Source organism: Nyctereutes procyonoides, unplaced genomic scaffold, assembly GCF_905146905.1.
Source record: "Nyctereutes procyonoides isolate TBG_1078 unplaced genomic scaffold, NYPRO_anot_genome, whole genome shotgun sequence".
Classification (NCBI taxonomy): domain Eukaryota; kingdom Metazoa; phylum Chordata; class Mammalia; order Carnivora; family Canidae; genus Nyctereutes; species Nyctereutes procyonoides.
Genome location: NW_026575125.1, coordinates 68,859,741 through 68,881,360, shown reverse-complemented (window position 1 = coordinate 68,881,360; position 21,620 = coordinate 68,859,741). Strand labels below are relative to the sequence as shown.

The window sequence follows — 21,620 nt, the reverse complement described above, 5'->3', positions numbered from 1 at the left end:
AATAATACACTTATACTTGGTGACTTCAATCTAGTTCTTTCTATACTCGATAGGTGTTCTAAGCACAACATCTCCAAAGAAACGAGAGCTTTAAATGATACACTGGACCAGATGGATTTCACAGATATCTACAGAACTTTACATCCAAACTCAACTGAATACACATTCTTCTCAAGTGCACATGGAACTTTCTCCAGAATAGACCACATACTGGGTCACAAATCAGGTCTGAACCGATACCAAAAGATTGAGATCGTCCCCTGCATATTCTCAGACCATAATGCCTTGAAATTAGAACTAAATCACAACAAGAAATTTGGAAGGACCTCAAACACGTGGAGGTTAAGGACCATCCTGCTAAAAGATGAAAGGGTCAACCAGGAAATTAAGCAAGAATTAAAAAGATTCATGGAAACTAAGGAGAATGAAGATACAACCATTCAAAATCTTTGGGATGCAGCAAAAGCAGTCCTGAGGGGGAAATACATCACAATACAAGCATCCATCCAAAAACTGGAAAGAACTCAAATACAAAAGCTAACCTTATACATAAAGGAGGTAGAGAAAAAACAGCAGATAGACACTACACCCAGCAGAAGAAGAGAGTTAATTAAGATTCGAGCAGAACTCAACGAAATCAAGACCAGAAGAACAGTGGAACAGAACAACAAAACCAGGAGTTAGCTCTTTCAAAGAGTTAATAAGATAGATAAAGCATTAGCCAACCTTATTAAAAAGAAGAGAGAGAAGACTCAAATTAATAAAATCATGAATGAGAAAGGGGAGATCACTACCAACACCAAGGAAATACAAACGATTTTAAAAACATATTATGAACAGCTCTACGCCAATAAATTAGGTAATCTAGAAGAAATGGACGCATTCCTGGAAAGCCACAAAGTACCAAAACTGGAACAGGAAGAAATAGAAAACCTGAACAGGTCAATAACCAGGGAGGAAATTGAAGCAGTCATCAAAAACCTCCCAAGACACAAGAGTCCAGGGCCAGATGGCTTCCAGGGGAATTCTATAAAACGTTTAAAGAAGAAATCATACCTATTCTACTAAAGCTATTTGGAAAGACAGAAAGAGATGGAGTACTTCCAAACTCGTTCTATGAGGCCAGCGTCACCTTAATCCCAAAACCAGACAAAGACCCCACCAAAAAGGAGAATTACAGACCAATATCCCTGATGAACATGGATGCAAAAATTCTCAACAAGATACTAGCCAATCGGATCCAATAGTACATTAAGAAAATTATTCACCATGACTAAGTAGGATTTATCCCCGGGACACAAGGCTGGTTCAACACTCGTAAAACAATCAATGTGATTCATCATATCAGCAAGAGAAAAAACAAGAACTATATGATCCTCTCATTAGATGCAGAGAAAGCATTTGACAAAATACAGCATCCATTCCTGATCAAAACTCTTCAGAGTGTAGGGATAGAGGAAACATTCCTCGACATCTTAAAAGCCATCTACGAAAAGCCTACAGCAAATATCATTCTCAATGGGGAAGCACAGGGAGCCTTTCCCCTAAGATCAGGAACAAGACAGGGATGTCCACTCTCACCACTGCTATTCAACATAGTATTGTAAGTCCTAGCCTCAGCAATCAGACAACAAAAAGACATTAAAGGCATTCAAATTGGCAAAGAAGAAGTCAAACTCTCCCTCTTTGCCGATGACATGATACTCTACATAGAAAACCCAAAAGCCTCCACCCCACGATTGCTAGAACTCATACAGCAATTTGGCAGCGTGGCAGGATACAAAATCAATGCCCAGAAATCAATGGCATTCCTATACACTAACAATGAGACTGAAGAAAGAGAAATTAAGGAGTCAATCGCATTTACAATTGCACCCAAAAGCATAAGATACCTTGGAATAAACCTAACCAAAGAAGTAAAGGATCTATACCCTAAAAACTAAAGAACACTTCTGAAAGAAATTGAGGAAGACACAAAGTATGGAAAAATATTCCATGCTCATGGATTGGCAGAAATAATAGTGTGAAAATGTCAATGTTACCCAGGGCAATTTACACGTTTAATGCAATCCCTATCAAAATACCATGGACTTTCCTCAGAGAGTTAGAACAAATTATTTTAAGATTTGTGTGGAATCAGAAAAGACCCCGAATAGCCAGGGGAATTTTAAAAAAGAAAACCATATCTGGGGGCATCACAATGCCAGATTTCAGGTTGTACTACAAAGCTGTGGTCATCAAGACAGTGTGGTACTGGCACAAAAACAGACACATAGATCAATGGAACAGAATAGAGAACCCAGAAGTAGAACCTGAACTTTATGGTCAACTAATATTCGATAAAGGAGGAAAGACGATCCACTGGAAGAAAGACAGTCTCTTCAATAAATGGTGCTGGGAAAATGGGACATCCACATGCAGAAGAATGAAACTAGACCACTATCTTTCACCATACACAAAGATAAACTCAAAATGGATGAAAGATCTAAATATGAGACAAGATTCCATCAAAATCCTAGAGGGGAACAGAGGCAACACCGTTTTTGAACTCAGCCACAGTAACTTCTTGCAAGATACATCCACGAAGGCAAAAGAAACAAAAGCAAAAATGAACTATTGGGACTTCATCAAGATAAGAATCTTTTGCACAGCAAAGGATACAGTCAACAAAACTACAAGACAACCTACAGAATGGGAGAAGATATTTGCAAATGACATATCAGATAAAGGGCTAGTTTCCAAGATCTATAAAGAACTTCTTAAACTCAACACCAAAGAAACAAACAATCCAATCATGAAATGGGCAAAAGATATGAAGAGAAATCTGACAGAGGAAGACATAGACATGGCCAACATGCACATGAGAAAATGCATCACTGCCATCAGGGAAATACAAATCAAAACCACAATGAGATACCCCCTCACACCAGTGAGAATGGGGAAAATTAACAAGGCAGGGAACCACAAATTTGGAGAAGATGCGGAGAAAAGGGAACCCTCTTACACTGTTGGTGGGAATGTGAACTGGTGCAGCCACTCTGGAAAACTGTGTGGAGGTTCCTCAAAGAGTTAAAAATAGACCTGCCCTACGACCCAGCAATTGCACTGTTGGGGATTTACCCCAAAGATACAGATGCAATGAAACGCCGGGACACCTGCACACCGATGTTTATAGCAGCCATGTCCACAATAGCCAAACTGTGGAAGGAGCCTCGGTGTCCATCGAAAGATGAATGGATAAAGAAGATGTGGTTTATGTATACAATGGAATATTACTCAGCCATTAGAAATGACAAATATCCACCATTTGCTTCCACGTGGATGGAACTGGAGGGTATTATGCTGAGTGAAGTAAGTCAATCGGAGAAGGACAAACATTGTATGTTCTCATTCATTTGGGGAATATGAATAATAGTGAAAGGGAATAGAAGGGAAGGGAGAATAAATGTGTGGGAAATATCAGAAAGGGAGACAGAACATAAAGACTCCTAACTCTGGAAAACAAACTAGGGGTGGTGGAAGGGGAGGAGGGCGGGGGGTGGGGGGAATGAGTGACGGGCACTGAGGGGTGCACTTGACGGGATGAGCACTGGGTGTTATTCTGTATGTTGGTAAATTGAACACCAATAAAAAATAAATTTATTATTAAGAAAAATTAAAAAAAAAAACAGAAAATGGTGCAACATTTACAGTGAATACATGCTATATAAAGAATTCATATTAAAGAGCAAAACACTTGACCTAAATCAGTAAATGGAAAAAGCAAAAAGGAAATGGTAAAATTAATTTAAAACATGGGAAAATGTTATCTTTCATTCATTGTCTCAGGTATTTATAAGAAAATAGGTTACCATTGTACAATTATTGGCACAATTTTTTTATTATTTTTTTTTATGATAGTCACACAGAGAGAGAGAGAGGCAGAGACACAGGCAGAGGGAGAAGCAGGCTCCATGCACCGGAAGCCCGACGTGGGATTCGATCCTGGGTGTCCAGTATTGCGCCCTAGGCCAAAGGCAGGCGCTAAACCCCTGCGCCAACCAGGGATCCCTGGCACAATTTTTTTAAAGTCTCATTTTTATTTTTACATTTTGTTGAATTTGTGTGCTCATTTCTTTTCATGACCAGCTGTCTCAATCCCTCTTTGGAAGTAGAAGTACCATAAACAAGTAGATAAAAACTAGTGTTTTTGAGGTCATGGTGAAACTGATATATGATTGTGTACATTTATACAATCCTCCTGGAAGATACTTTTCTAAAAAATTCAAGAGTAGAGAAATGTTTTCAAGTCTTGGCACATCTCACAGAAATAAATCAAGGAAACATATATATAGTTAAAGAGAGAAATTATAAAATTATTTTAAATAGGGGGGATCCCTGGGTGGCTCAGCGGTTTGGCGCCTGCCTTTGGCCCGGGGCTTGATCCTGGAGTCCCGGGATCAAGTCCCACGTCGGGCTCCTGGCATGGAGCCTGCTTCTCCCTCCTCAGGTGTCTCTGCCTCTCTCTCTCTTTCTCTATGTCTATCATAAATAAATAAATAAATATTTAAAAAGTTATTTTAAATAGGGAAAGATTAGAGGTCTTTATGTCCTATAGTACAATACAGAATTGATAAGTTTGGCACATCAATTGGAGTCAAGATTACACATTAAATAAAAATAATTATGAAGAAAATGTAGCAACACTGGAAGAATATCATGCTTTAAAAATACCAAGTGTCATAAACTCACATAAAGAATATGTGATTCTATAAACATTGCGCATAGACAAAGAGTGATGCCCAAAAAAACCCCTCAAAAACAGAGACAAAAAATTACTGATCAAGTCTTAGATTCTTGATAGAAGAGATAATGAAAAACAACCTTTTTTCTTTTTTTTTTTTTAAGATTTTATCTGTTTATTCATGAGCGACACAGAGAGAGAGAGAGAGAGAGAGAGAGAGAGAGAGAGAGAGAGAGGCAGAGAGGCAGAGGGAGAAGCAGGCTCCATGCAGGAAGCCTGATGTGTGACTCGATCCCGGGACTCCTGGATCATGCCCTGAGTCGAAGGCAGGCCCTAAACCACTGAGCCACCCAGGGATCTCCCTTTTGTTTCTTTAATGTTCAAAAATAAATACAATAAAATTCAAATAATGCAAAGGCTTATATAATAATCCAATTAATTCTTAACAAACAGAATGAGCATCCTACTCCAAAGACATTTTTTGTAAGAATATTTGTTATAATATTTTATTATCTTTAAACACTCAGAAATTCTATATTCCTCCCAAACTATATTTGCCACAGAAAGCAGGCTATGTTTCACATTACATTTATATAAAATTGTGTAAAAGATTCCCTTTTGGCAAAAGTAGTTAACAGATAAAGCAAACTTATCTAATGGTAGCTAATGCATTAATTAGCTACTAAAATAGTAGCTAATTCAAACTAGTATGAAAACACACTGACACCAATTAAGGCAAATTAAATTCTATTTTGAAGTGAAATTTATTCTTACAACCTAAATCACAGAACTGGTTGAGTCCTTGAGAGTTAATCTGCCTTCAAGAAAGTGAATATATAATCAACAAAGACAAATGGGTTTCTATTCTCTTCTTGAGTTCAAGTAAGTTTTTTTTTTTTTTTTAAACAGGGAACATATCTTATTTACTATCATATTCTTATCACCTATTATAGTGTTGGCCACAAAGTAAGTTCTGAATGGATGGACAGAGGGATATAAAGAATATTTCTAGAGAAAGACATCAGAAGTTTTTCATTTCTATGATGATTAACCCTGGTGGCAAAGTTCTTCCTTTTACAAATTAAAAAAAAAAAGAATTTCAGTAGGAAAATCACCAGTGTGTATAGTTTTGTCTACTAAATATAGGGGTAATGGATAATAAGCACAACTTACTGAAAGTATTATCTTTGTGTAGCACCTTGAGGTTTAATTAATCAAGTACAAGGCAGAAGGTAAGACAAATCTTACTATTTTAGTTTGATGCATGAAAAAAAACAATAGGGGTCAAATTCTGGTTCTTCTACTTCCAAGCTTTCTAACTTTGAGCATGTTAGCCTCTCAGTTTTATCACCTATATAATGGAATGATAATGATTCTTACTGTCACAAGGTTGTTGTAAGGATTAAATAAATTCATGTAAAATACTTAGAACATATAAATGTGAGATAAAACCATTATCACTGTTGCCACTCTTGATATTATTATTGTTGTCACAAACTTCCCATAGACAATCCTAAAAGATGCCCATCTGTGCCTGCTGTAAGAGCAGCTTTCAACCTAACTTGGTTTTATGTTTATAGTGTTAAAATATTTCATTTTTAAAAGATTTTATTTATTTATTCACGACACACACACACACACACACACAGAGGCAGAGACACAGGCAGAGGGAGAAGCAGGCTCCATGCAGGGAGCCCAACATGGGACTCAATCCCAGGTCTCCAGGATCACCCCCTGGGCCGTAGGCAGGCGCTAAACCACTGAACCACCCAGGGATCCCTGTTAAAATATTTCAACTGATCTCTGTAGATGGTTATATGGTATCTATACTATATATTTGATAACATTTTTTACTATATTGATTTTTTTATAAGTGCTATATGGAGATATCCAGTTCAGCTATTATTTTGGTCAGAAACACCAATAAAACATCTGCTGGCATGATGATTGGTGAGGAGCGGTGCTAAAATTCAATAATTGACATTAAGTTTGATTTATTGCCCAAGTGATTGGCAGTGGCAAATACCAAGAGGAAATGAGGAGATAACTGGATGTCACTATGAGATACTGAGACCTGAATGAGGGAGATGCCAAAATCCAGAGCATGTTTAGAAAACACAGTCAAGGTAATTCCTGAGACATAGAAACAAAGTCAAAGCCCATAAAAATAACTCTGCCAAGTGATAGTCTGGCTAAGGATGCTTTTAATGTGTGTGCCTGACCCCAACAGCATCTTTTTTTTTTCTGACCCCAACAGCATCTTGAAAGCAGCCCCTGACCCTTGATAAGTATGACTATCTTGATTTTTTTGTCAAACATGCTACTTTAAAGTCACTAATTTTTTTAAAAAATGTTTTAGCATAATCTCAGAAGAGTTTAAAATAGGTCAAACAAAAATGTTTATTGCTCTGCATCACATGAGATATGACTAAGGCATATAGATACTATAAATTGACCATTTGAATATGTGCATTATAAATGTCTCTATACATTTTTAGCATGTTCCAAGTTTTTTAACGTGCCCAGTTGAAAAAGATTTTATGACATAGTATTCAATTTCCTTATTAAACTCCACAATGAGTATGAAACAGTGTTTTAGGACTCTATAACAAGTATATTCACAATCATTCCAATATTTAAATAGTTGGTCTTTTTATAATGTGTCATTTCCAGAAGTAGTCCAAAAGACGAAGAGTTGAAGAGTGCCGATAAAAAAGGCATATACTTATATTATCCTGATTCAGCTCTTTTAAAGTTAGGTAACCTTTAAAAAGTACTTAAGTCATGAAACGAAGTATAAGATACCATATATTCAGATTTCTTCATGGCTAAAGAAAGTTTCAAATAATTCAGTTCCATAGAAATCAGACTAAAATCCAAAGCATTAAGTTGCTACTAATATCACCATGGTTTAAGGAAGTCTTTTCTCAACTTCCACTCATATTTGGTTCAAATTAGGCCTTAAAACAACAGCAGTTGGTACGCAAAGGCACCAGCTCCAGTCCTGTGAAGACTAATATTTCCCAAGAACTAGAACATTCTGGGAGAGAAAATGAAAAGGAAAAACAAAAAACAAAACAAAACAAAAAAACAGAATTGCCTCAATAAAGGGACAAGGAGCATGATGTGAAAGAATAAGTATCCCTAGAGCAAGCTTTCCATAAATGTTTGCTTGGCCGACTGGAATGCAGAATTACACTGTCACTGGCAAATATTAGTATACATTATAAATACACATCTTTATATATAGACACATATGTGTATGTATATATACATATATTCTATGTATATATGGAATAAAAGCAATTTTAATTATATATCATAAGGCAAGTTATTTTTACCAGCCCTAATTATCAGTTTTTATACTAAGTGATTTTATATGTGTTAGGCATAAATATGTAAAAATATATATATATATATACACACACACACACACACAGACAACAACTCTGTTTGGGTGATTGTTTAGATGATGGGTGGTTGATATTGTAAGAGGAGAATGCAAAAATAGGAAAAGGGAAAAATTCAGTGAGCACTGTCTTCCTGCTAAAACATGCTGATGGCTAGCCTTTTCTTCCCACCTGTTAACCACCCTGCCTCCACCTTCCTAAGACATCTTATTTTCTGTTTCTTAATTCTCCTTTCTACATGTATTTCCCTTCACTTTTAATAAAAATGACCACAGCTCACATGTCAACCTAATATATTTGAAATATAAAGTATATCTCCCATTTTCCTTTCTTAGCAGAGTACAATGTTGTCAAAGTGTGAGGGGGATTTGAGAGCTGTCAGGAATGGAGAGATCAAGTGAATGTGTTGGGAAATCACTATCTTTATGATAAAGGAGAGCAACATTGCTTAAACTATATAGGTAAAGTTCATTATATTTGTTTAAACCCATCAAGTGCTTATTTGTCTATACTTATCACTGCACTAATAGATAAAAATGTGGTATCTGGTACAGACTGCTTGAAGCACTTAATAATTTTCATGAAATAAAAGTAGGGAAGAAACAATATACTTAGGACATTGTTGATTCTATAAACTTGTAAATGACATTTTATATAAAGATAAACATTTATTGATTATAAATGTATGTACCTTAAATACAAATTCAAATGCATTTATGCTTATATATATATGGATATACATATTCAAATTAAATACATTCTAGTTTCATAACCTCTGTAACTTTTTTTATAGGAAAGACTGCTGCAACCAATTACAATACTGGACAGTTCTAGCTTAAAAGAGATATTATAATATTATATTCCTTATATATATGCATAATATACATGTATATATACTTTTTCTTTTCTCCCCTCCCCCACTGATTTGACCAGCATGTTTAAGATAAAACATGGTATTCTTAGGTTTCTTATACATCTCATTAGTGTCATCCAGTGAGATTTTTCATTAAACATGATATGACCTTCTCCACATTCATGACATATGCATCTTTTATTCTCATTGTCTTTTGAAAGAAACAAATGATATTCAGCTGATTACCATGAATCTGACAGTCTCTGCCTGAGTCCTATAAAGCTCTGTAAATGATGCAAACATATCTGGCTTGCTTCAGAATACTGAACAGTCATTTGTTTCCTATTTATTTTTATGCAACTAGAAATACACAAGGCTTAGGCAACACACACAAACAAAATAATAATTAAAATAGGGATCCCTGGGTGGCGCAGCTGTTTGGCGCCTGCCTTTGGCCCAGGGCGCGATCCTGGAGACCCGGGATCGAATCCCACATCGGGCTCCCGGTGCATGGAGCCTGCTTCCCCCTCTGCCTGTGTCTCTGCCTCTCTCTCTCTCTCTCACTGTGTGCCTATCATGAATAAAAAAAATAAAAAAAATTAAAAAAAATAATTAAAATAAATGGTTTTGAAAGAACAACCTAGGCAAATAGCACTAGCAAATATCTTAGTCCTTGACAGCTGACTTGGTTGTGGTCAAGATAAAAAAATGATCTAAATGCTTCAAACTTAGCCTAGAGAAAAGGTGAAGACTACTGAACATTCACTGGAAGGTAAGAATTCTGTAATCTGTATATATAAACATCACCCTCCCCTGCCCCTGGTAAACAAAAGAATGGAAACAAATGTCATAATAATAAGTGAAGCACCCTAGCTCTTGAATCCACACCTCTGCAGGAGGCTGTAGCCAGAACCCTGCTGGAACCTTTGCAAACAGTATGACAATGATGTCACTGTTTGGAGCCCTCAGGGCAGGATTCATCAAATTGAATATGAAATGGAAGCTGTCAAACAAGGTTCAGCCACAGTTGGTCTGAAATCAAAAACCATGCAGTGTTGGTTGCATTGAACAGAGCACAGTCAGAGCTTGAAGCTCATCAGAAGAAAATTCTCCATGTTGATAACCATATTGGTATCTCAATTGCGGGACTTACTGCTGATGCTAGACTGTTATGTAATTTTATGTGCCAGGAGTGTTTGGATTCCAGATTTATATTTGACAGACCTCTTCCTGTGTCTCGTCTTGTATCTTTAATTGGAAGCAAGACCCAGATACCAACACAACAATATGGCTGGAGACCATATGGTGTTGGATTGCTTATTGCTGGTTATGATGACATGGGCCCTCACATTTTCCAAACCTGTCCATCTGTCAACTATTTTGACTGTAGAGCCATGTCCATTGGAGCCCGTTCTCCATCAGCTCGTACATACATGGAGAGACATATGTCTGAGTTTATGGAGTGCAATTTGAATGAACTGGTTAAACATGGTCTGCGTGCCTTACGAGAGACACTTGCTGCAGAACAGGACCTACTTACAAAAAAATGTTTCCATTGGAATTGTTGGTAAAGACTTGGAGTTTATGATTTATGATGATGATGATATATCTCCATTCCTGAAAGGTCTTGAAGAAAGACCACAGAGAAAGGCACAGCCTGCTCAACCTGCTGATGAACCTGCAGAAAATGCTGATGAACTAATGGAGCATTAAGTCACAAACCAGTCTATATGTGTATTATCAAATATGTAAGAATGCAGGGAGACCTTAGTGATGACAATAATCTATACTTTGAACCAAAAGACACAGAGTGGTCTTATGGTATGTTTTAGGAATCAGTCCAGATGTGTTTTTCCCAAGTAACTTGTCTGAACCATATAATGGTGTGCATTTTTCTTTGAGAGGGTCTATATAATCATTTTCTAGAAAGTATAGTTATCTGTACTGATGTTTTTATATGAAGAACATAGTGTCTTTGTGGTTTTAAAGACAACTGTGAAATAAAATTGTTTCACCTGCCAAAAAAAAAAAAATAAGTGAAGGACCTTAAATACCTTTTAAATATAGATATAGCTCATTTTCTACTCCAGGATTCTTTTTTAAAAAATAGGCTATTTTTTATATATTGAATCAATTATTAGATACCCATAAAAAGTTTATAAGAGTAACTTATGCTATAACCTTATATCACATGAATAACCATCCAAATGTTTCTCCTTTTCGGGGAGCCTAGGTGGCTCAGCGGTTTAGCGCTGCCTTCAGCCCAGGGTGTGATCCTGGAGACCCAGGATCGAGTCCCATGTCAGGCTCCCTGCATGGAGCCTGCTTCTCCCTCTGCCTGTGTCTCTGCCTCTCTCTCTCTCTCCTCTCTGTGTATTCTTATGAATAAATAAATAAAATCATTTTAAAAAGCCTTAAAAAAACCCCAAATGTTTCTCCTTTTTATGTACCTAGATTACTCTAATTAAGCGAAGTCTTAAAATGAAGAATATATACAAATTGAAGCCTGTACATTAGGGGGGTATTAGGAAGTTTGAGAAAAATACATAAAGATAAAATAATGTGTAATTGGAGAAGGAAAATTAAATGGAAGGTAAACACATTATTTCTTGTGTTGTTGCTGCCTGTTTTATTAAACATGCCCACATGCTCCCTGTATGCCTTCTCACATGCCAGAAGAAAAATGCTTACTACCTAATTCATAAGTGTGTAGTGAGAACAAATTATATTCCTCATGCAATGTATTGAGTTACATGTTTATATACATATAGACATTAACATAAATTAGAGTATACTTTATAGCCATCATCTGCAATGAATATCCCCCAAATTTCTCTAATACTGATATAATCCATCAATCTACTTCATAATTAAATAATGAAAATAATGGAGTTATTCATTATAATCAATGGAATGAGTTAAGTATTTTATTAAAAATATTTTTCATTTGCGTTTCCTGAATGAAATCACATGTACATCAGATTTTAAAACATATTCTCAACATATAAATCTCCTTTAAATAATTATACAACCCATTTTCTGTGTTTTAATCTTGAAAGTTGTTGGTAAAGGAATAGTGAATATTTTTCCTCTTACTGTAACAAACTTTCAGTATCAGCTCAAATTGAAGCATTTCAAGCTATTTCTTTATTGGTATCTCTACTACTTCTTTATTAACATTTGATGACAAATCTCTCGATGTTAGTCTTGTGAATTTCACACCACTAGAATCATATTTTCTTTCAACAAATTTCTGTTAGTATCTGATGATATCCTAATGTCACAATCTTCTGTTATATCTCGCTTAGCTTTGAAACAGATAAGGCAGTAACGTAGAACTGAATGAAATAAGATAAAATACAATGCTGAAAATCCCCTTTTTATTGTTTTTTTCTTCATGCATTGCAATATAACTAAACTACACCCCCACACCGATGTGTGTGCAGATTTTTCTGTGTATGATTATAAGCTACCAAGCTTTGCTATGCTATGCAACTATTACCATGTGTTTCATTTGACTAATGGTTTAAGATGTATTATATTCTTTCATATTTGTATTCCATAGTTTTTAATTACATGTAATCAAATCTTGCCAGGATTGCCTTATTTTAATTGGAAAAACAATGGCATCATATCAAATAATTGTGCTTTATTTATGCATTCATTTATTCATGTTATTTTTACTTTCTATAATTGACTATCTAGATACTGATTTAAACTCTTCTGCTTATATATTTTTATAAGATTTTATTTATTTATTTGGGAGAGAGAGTGAATGAAAGAGAGCACAAGCAGCGGGAGAGGGAGAAGCAGACTCTCTGCTAAGCAGGGAGACTGACACAGGGCTTGATCCCAGGGTCCTGGGATCATGACCTGAGCCAAAGGCAGATACTTAAACAACTGAGCCACCCAGGCACCATAGCTCTTCTGCTTACAAATATACAGTCACACTTATCACTGTCCCATGGATGACTCGTGATTTTTTCTTTTAACAATAGATTGTATTAGCTTCCCTTCTATTTCATTAATATGCAGAACATAATATATCAACACATTAATTTGCAAAATGGTAGGGTGGTGTGGGTGATCTTAGGGTTTGAACTACTTTCTATTTATCAGCAATCTATCTGCTTTTAATCATTTCCCATTTTACCAATGAGACTAGTCAGTGGCAATTTCCAAAACACACCTCAAGGGACTATACTGTACTTACTTAACTTATACTTGACTAGTAAAATAGAAATTAATTCTGATACCCATAATTTCTGAAAAGTATGTTTAGATGTTACATATGTTTTAACTATTTCCCACAGTATAACATTTGCCTTTTAATTGTTTTTATACTTTTTTTGTAAGTTACAGATTTTACTAATTGATATATAACTAGTAAACTTTACCTGTAGTTTTTCCCTAAGCTTTCATGTGTAGCAAGCCCTACCCTAAGATTAGACAAGAGTCATCTACAGTTTTGTTCTCTTTCTTTTATTTATTTTTCATTGTTTTAAAGATTTTATTTATTTATTCATGAGAGACACAGAGAGAGGCAGAGACACAGGCAGAGGGAGAAGCAGGCTCTATGCAGGGAGCCGGACATGGGACTCAATGCTGGGTCTCCAGGATCACGCCCTGGGCCGAAGACAGGTGCTAAGTCAGTGAGCCACCCAGGGATCCCCCATTCTCTTTCTTTTATTGATTTATTTTATTAACTTTTGCTTTTCTAATCTATATTGATTAATTTATTTTAGCATATGGTGTGAGGCTGGAACCTAATCACCCTCATCCGAATATTTTAACCAATTATCACAGAACTATCAATATTAAGTAGTCCACTCTTGAAGAAGGTAGTTTGAGTTTGGGAAATGATTTTGATGGATCTAAAGTAAGAATGGACTTTTAAAATCTGAATATGGACTCCTTCTCTTGCTAACATAATTAATATATTCCTGTATAGTGTTAAGCTATAAAATGGCTCATTTATTCTTTTTAATATCTTATTTATTTATTCATGATAGACAGAGAGAGGAGAGAAAGAGGCAGAGGCCACCTAGGCATCCCAAAAATGGCTCATTTAATCACGTTTAATTGAGTTTATAATTTTATATTTAATTCAGCTTAAACTCTATAACAATACTATTTATATTCTCTTCCCTCCTCTCTCATCATGGTATTTGAAATTAAGTTATTCCAGAAGGTAGAACCACTAAAACAAATTTGACAATTTGAAAATAGTTCTAGGATGTAAAGATGAGAATGAGAAGTCTGATTAAGAATGGGATTCCAGGGCACCTGGGTGGTTCAGTGGTTGAGTGTCTGCCTTTGGCTCATGGCATGATCCCGGGGTCCTGGGATCAAGTCCCACATTGGGTTCCACGTGGGGAGCCTGCTTCTCTCTCTACCTGTCTCTGCCTCTCTCTCTGTCTCTCATGAATAAATAAATGAAATCTTTAAAAAAAAAATGTTATCCCTGTCAGGGAGAGAAGGGGAAAGACAAATTTAAGAATAATATGCAGGGATCCCTGGGTGGCGCAGCGGTTTGGCGCCTGCCTTTGGCCCAGGGCGCGATCCTGGAGACCCGGGATCGAATCCCACGTCGAGCTCCCAGTGCATGGAGCCTGCTTCTCCCTCTGCCTATGCCTATGTCTCTGCCTCTCTCTCTCTCTCTCTCCCTGTGTGACTATCATAAATAAAAAAAAAAGAATAATATGCAGAGAGAAGCACTAGCACGAAGTTGATATACAAAACAAATGCAAAAGCTAACGGTCATATGACCTCTGGTGCTAGACCTGACTCTGCTACAAACTGTGTAGTTTGGGGAATATTAGATATCTGAACTTCATCTATGCCATCCATGAAATGGGAACAAAAGCACCTATGTCCTCACAAACAAAGTATGACAATGTATGTAAAACATACACTGAAAGCCAGAAAAAAACCCAGATATGTGTTTATTATAATAAAGTATTACACGAATATAAATTATTATGATCATAAAAACTTATTTATACCATGAGTTAGAACTCATCATACATGGGATTTAAATTTTCCACCTGGCTTGATATCCTAATTCCAGCAGAGAAAACACACTGACTAGGCATTTTCTTGGGTCAGATAATAATTTGTGAGGACGTTAAAATAAAATAAATGAACGTAACATTTAAGTAAATGCATCATAGCATACCTATTCCATTAAACTTATCTCTATAAACTACACCAGAAAATGAAATCTTGAGCACAAGGAGGCAGCCAAGTAGAATGCAATCAATGTCCTTCTTAAATACCAGTGGGGAGACAATTTAACCTTAATACAAATACAATGAAAGGCCTCAAATTTTTGACAATGCAAAAGTACCTTTAATTCACTTTAATAAAATAAGAAACAAGTCAATAATTTAAAAGGGCTTGATAAACAACTCCATAATGAAGGTAACCAAATGTAGCATTAGCATACCAAAATCTGGAAAGTAATTATGTTAAACAAACAAAAAAGAAAGGTGCCGAAGTAAAGATTAACTGAAATGTATAAATGTGCTATAGATATGTTATAATTTAGGAAATTGATAACTTTATTCAGAGCGCTGGTCTACAATTATGGATGCCTGGAGTCTACGTTTAATTTCATGATTTTCTGGTAGTGAATCTTTGATAACTCTCTTTACTTCTCTAGGCCTTACTTTTCTCAACTGTGAAATAAGGAGATTAAATTAGATCAATTGTTCCCATGTGTTAGAATTCCAAAAGGATGTCAAAATAATAATAATAATAATAATAATAATAATAATAATAATAATATAAAATAAGGGGTAACTTTCTAAACTGCCAAGATGGGCCATTATTTTATTTTATTTTTTTAAAAGATTTTATTTATTTATTCATAGACACAGAGAGAGAGGCAGAGACACAGGCAGAGGGAGAAGCAGGTTCCAGGGGAGGGGCAAGATGGCGGAAGAGCAGGGTCCCCAAATCACCTGTCCCCACCAAATTACCTAGATAACCTTCAAACCATCCTGAAAATTTACGAATTCGGCCTGAGATGTAAAGAGAGACCAGCTGGAATGCTACAGTGAGAAGAGTCCGCACTTCTATCAAGGTAGGAAGACGGGGAAAAAGAAATAAAGAAACAAAAGGCCTCCGAGGGGGAGGGGCCCCGCGAGGAGCCGGGCTGAGGCCGGGGCGAGTGTCCCCAGGACAGGAGAGCCCCGTCCCGTCCGGAGGAGCAGGAGCTGCACCAACCTTCCCGGGCGGGCGGAAAGGGGCTCGCAGGGAGTTGGAGCAGGACCCAGGAGGGCGGGGATGCCCTCAGGCTCCCTGGGACACTAACAGACACCTGCGCCCCGGGAGAGTGCGCCGAGCTCCCTAAGGGCTGCAGCGCGCACCGAGGGACCGACCGGAGCAGCTCGGAGGGGCTCGGGAGCGGCTCCAGGGAGGGAGCTGCGGGGCGGGAGCGCGAATCCACCAGCGCAGGCCCCGGAGCACAGGGCGCCGGGACACAGCCCAGGATCCGGCCTCCCCTGGGACTGGCAGAGGCCGGGAGGGCCCAGGACAGCAAGGACGCTCCTGCCCCGAGCTGAGCAGATCAGCGGCCCCGCCCCGGAGCCTCCAGGCCCTGCGGACACGGAGAGCCGAGAACCCCGAGCCCCGTAGTTCCTGCGGAGGCTGAATCCAGGCTTCCAGAGTTGCCATAGCAACTGCAACTGTTCCTCCTGAGACCTCATGGGGTAAACAACCCCCGCTGAACCCTGCAGCAGGCAGGGGCAGAGCAGCTCCCCCAAGTGCTAACACCTGAGAATCAGCGCAACAGGCCCCTCCCCCAGAAGACCAGCTAGAGGGACCAGTGATACTCCCCCGTGTTCCAATACAACTTGTTTTTGGCCACTCTGCACTGAGCAAAATGACTAGAAGGAAAACCTCACTTCAAAAGAAAGAATCGGAAACAGCCCTCTCTCCCACAGAGTTACAAAATCTGGATTACACTTCAATGTCAGAAAGCCAATTCAGAAGCACCATTATACAGCTACTGGTGGCTCTAGAAAAAAGCATTAAGGCCTCACGAGACTTCATGACTGCAGAATTTAGATCCAATCAGGCAGAAATTAAAAATCAATTGAATGAGATGCAATCCAAACTAGAAGTCCTAACGACGAGGGTTAACGAGGTGGAAGAACGAGTGAGTGACATAGAAGACAAGTTAATGGCAAAGAGGGAAACTGAGGAAAAAAGAGATAAACAATTAAAGAACCATGAAGACAGATTAAGGCAAATAAATGACACTCTAAGGAAGAAAAACCTACGTTTAATTGGGGTTCCCGAGGGCGCCGAAAGGGACAGAGGGCCAGAATATGTATTTGAACAAATCCTAGCTGAAAACTTTCCCAATCTGGGAAGGGAAACAGGCATTCAGATCCAGGAAATAGAGAGATCCCCCCCTAAAATCAATAAAAACCGTTCAACACCTCGACATCTAATAGTGAAGCTTGCAAATTCCAAAGATAAAGAGAAGATCCTTAAAGCAGCAAGAGACAAGAAGTCCCTGACTTTCATGGGGAGGAATATTAGGGTAACAGCAGACCTCTCCACAGAGACGTGGCAGGCCAGAAAGGGCTGGCAGGATATATTCAGGGTCCTAAATGAGAAGAACATGCAACCAAGAATACTTTATCCAGCAAGGCTCTCATTCAAAATGGAAGGAGAGATAAAGAGCTTCCAAGACAGGCAGGAACTGAAAGAATATGTGACCTCCAAACCAGCTCTGCAAGAAATTTTAAGGGGGACTCTTAAAATTCCCCTTTAAGAAGAAGTTCAAGTAACTCTGAACATGAATGGGCTTAATGACCCCATCAAAAGGCGCAGAGTTTCAGACTGGATAAAAAAACAGGACCCATCTATTTGCTGTCTACAAGAGACTCATTTTAGACAGAAGGACACCTACAACCTGAAAATAAAAGGTTGGAGAACCATTTACCATTCAAATGGTTCTCAAAATATACCCTAAAAACTACAGAACACTTCTGAAAGAAATTGAGGAAGACACAAAGAGTTGGAAAAATATTCCATGCTCATGGATTGGCAGAATTAATATTGTGAAAATGTCAATGTTACCCAGGGCAATTTACACGTATAATGCAATCCCTATCAAAATACCATGGACTTTCTTCAGAGACTTAGAACAAATTATTTTAAGATTTGTGTGGAATCAGAAAAGACCCCAAACAGCCAGGGGAATTTTAAAAAAAGAAAACCATATCTGGGGGCATCACAATGCCAGATTTCAGGTTGTACTACGAAGCTGTGTTCATCAAGACAGTGTGGTACTGGCACAAAAACAGACACATAGATCAATGGAACAGAACAGAGAACCCAGAAGTGGACCCTGAACTTTATGCTCAACTAATATACAATAAAGGAGGAAAGACGATCCACTAGAAGAAAGACAGTCTCTTCAATAAATGGTGCTGGGAAAATTGGACATCCACATGCAGAAGAATGAAACTGGACCACTCTCTTGCACCATACACAAAGATAAACTCAAAATAGATGAAAGATCTAAATGTGAGACAAGATTCCATCAAAATCCCAGAGAAGAACTCAGGCAACACCCTTTTTTAACTTGGCCACAGTAACCGGAGAAGGACAAACAGTGTATGTTCTCATTCATTTGGGGAATATGAATAATAGTGAAAGGGAATATAAGGGAAGGGAGAAGAAATGTGTGAGAAATATCAGAAAGGGAGACAGAACATAGAGACTCCTAACTCTGGGAAATGAACTGGGGGTGGTGGAGGGGGAGGAGGGTGGGGGGTGGGGGTGAATGGGTGACGGGCACTGAGGGGTACACTTGACGGGATGAGCACTGGGTGTTATTCTGTATGTTGGTAAATTGAACACCAATAAAAATTAATTTATAAAAAAAAAAAAAAAAAAAAAAAAGAAGCAGGTTCCATGCAGGGAGCCAGACGCGGAACTCGATCCCAGGTCTCCAGGATCACACCCCAGGCTGCAGGTGGCGCCAAACCGCTGCGCCACGAGGGCAGCCCTGGGCCTTTATTTTAAAAGGAAAATTATGATTTTTCTTCATCACTCTCATAAATGTAGGATATTTTACTATGAAAAACAATGGAAAGGAAATAATCTCAGAATAAAGGCGCATTTCTTTATACCAAATACTTGTAGCTTAATTTTCTGAATGTGCCTATGTGTGTTCAAATTATCATTTAAATACAAACTGGTGAAAATGCTACAGATTGATGCTAGTCCATGAACCAGTATTTTAGAACCAATGGAGCCTAAGAGCACCACTTCTAGCACTTAAATTTTATGGAACAACTTTGTTCTTGCACACTTTTTAGGTTATAATATTGGTATATATTATATACTTGTATATATGTATATAATACAAACATGTATTGTTGGGTGGTAGACATGGGGATGGAAAGGACTTTCACTTAATAAAAAAAATAATTATTATCTTCCATTGTACCAAGGTGGAATCTGGGAAACATAATTTTTATGTGTGGCCATGTTTGTATTTTATATTGTCATTCCTTCCTTTTATGATGTTTAGAGTAGTCTTGTATTCACTTTTTTAGCACTGATTTGGAGGGGAACACAGCTCATACTACTATCCAGTAGTTTTTCCTTCCTCTTCCTTAAACACCTACGATTTAATTAAAAATTGACATTATGAAAAGGGAAAGTTGAGAAGCCACAAGTATAAAAAGTGTTCTGTTTGTGTTACACTCCAGATCATATAAACAAGAATAGTAATGAATAAATAGGTTTCTAAAGGGCTATTCTCTATACTTAGTAAGGAAGTACTGTGCTATTACAAATAGGAAGAAGTGCACTCTAAGGAAAACATACATTTTTTATTTACATTTTTATTTTATTGTGGTAAGAATACTTAACATAAATTCTATTCTCTACATAAAATGTTTAAGTATATAATACCTTATTTTTGACTATATATACAATTTTGTACAGATATCTAGAATTTATTCATCTTGCTTAACTAAAACTTTATGCCCATTTATTAATAACTCTTCATTTCTCCCCAGCCCAGCAACCATCATTCCATATTTAACTATACAAATTTGAATATTTTAGATGTCTCAAATAAGTAGAATCATGCACTATTTATCTTTCTGTGAATGGTAGTTTAGCTGTCCCACTTTGGGGTATTTATCTACAATTACTGAAATCAAGGGGAGAGAGAACATGGAGGTGAAGAAGGAGGACTTAGAATCATTTCATCATATGGAACAACTAGATAATTATCAAATCACCCTAAATTCCCCAGAAATTGACCTGAAGACTGAAAGAACAACTCCACAACTAAAGGAAGAAAAGAGGCTACATGGAAAAAGGTAGAAAGTACAGAGACTTGGTTTAGGTGGGAAATGGATCCTGGCTGCTATGGAGAGGAGGGAGCTGTGATCATGAAGAAGGGTATGTGAGAGAGAAGAACACAAATGGGAACACAGAAGATGAAATTTTCACCAAAACTATTGGTTGGAAAATGAAAGAGGCAGAACTTCCTGAGTTCTTGCAACAGGCAGGGCTTAAAGCATGGATTTACAGGTCAGCCAGCATGGTTGGGATAGAGCCTGGAGGGCAGTGCTCTGCTCCTAGAGAGAAGAAGGTAGGCAAAAAACCCAGGGGAAGACAGTTGGAAATAGCAATCTGCAGAATGCCTGGGGCAGAGAGTGGGAAGATTTTTAGCTCTTCTCAGAATGCATCCCTGAGAGTCAGCCTTCATGGAGATACCTCTCTGGAAACAAAGGAACTAATTGGTGCCATTTCACTCCCTAACCCTTCATCAGAAACACAGAGCCACCTGCAGGAAGCAGTGTCCACACTAGCTGCCTAACACTCTAACACCAAGCCACATACCCTGGAGCTCTGGTGGAACTGCCCTTCTTAGTCAAGCTTGCCTGAGTCCAACAGTGGTGGGCCACTCCCCAAGAAGACGAGTCCAAATACCTTCCTACACTACATCTCTTGACAACAGAGTTCTGCAGGGCCTCAATTCTCATGGAAGTGGTGTCAGGTCTCATTTCAGAAGCAGACCAGGGTACACCTAGTTAAAATTCACCATATTGAGGTCAGGGACCAAACTACTAACAACCAGCAAGAAGAGCCTCTGCAAACAACTGGCCTAAAGGCTAGAACAGCTAAGACACAGCAGCAGAGCACATGCAGCACACAACAGAGATACTCCGTGAAGCACCAGGCCCTGGGCACTACATGGTCTCTTCATAAAAATAAGGAGGAGACATAACTAGCTTTTCTAATACAGAGAACAAGGCAGAGATTTAGACAAAGTGCCAAGACAGAGGAATTAATCCCAAAGGAAAGAACAATATAAAGCATGACAAGAGATCTAAGGGAAACAGATAAAAGTAACATGCCTGATGGAGAATTTAAAATAGTGATCATAAGGATACTCATTGGGCTTGAGAAAAGAGAAAACGTCAGTACCACATCTGTATAACAGAGATAAAATACTTAAAAATCTATCAGAGATGAGGAATACAATAAATGAGATTGGAAACAGGCTTAATATAATGAACAGCATTCCTTTGAAGCAGAGGAATGAGTTAGCAATTTAGAAGACAAAATAATGGAAAATAAATGAAGC

At 37.8% G+C, this 21,620-nt stretch overlaps 1 protein-coding gene and 1 pseudogene across 3 annotated transcripts in view; one reads left to right on the top strand and one right to left on the bottom strand.

Moving 5' to 3' along the window:
* Window positions 1–21,620, bottom strand: part of DIAPH2 (diaphanous related formin 2) — a 1,101,152-nt gene that overhangs the window by 435,305 nt on the left and 644,227 nt on the right. The window lies entirely within an intron of this gene.
* LOC129517683 (proteasome subunit alpha type-1-like) lies at window positions 9,933–10,699 on the top strand (annotated as a pseudogene).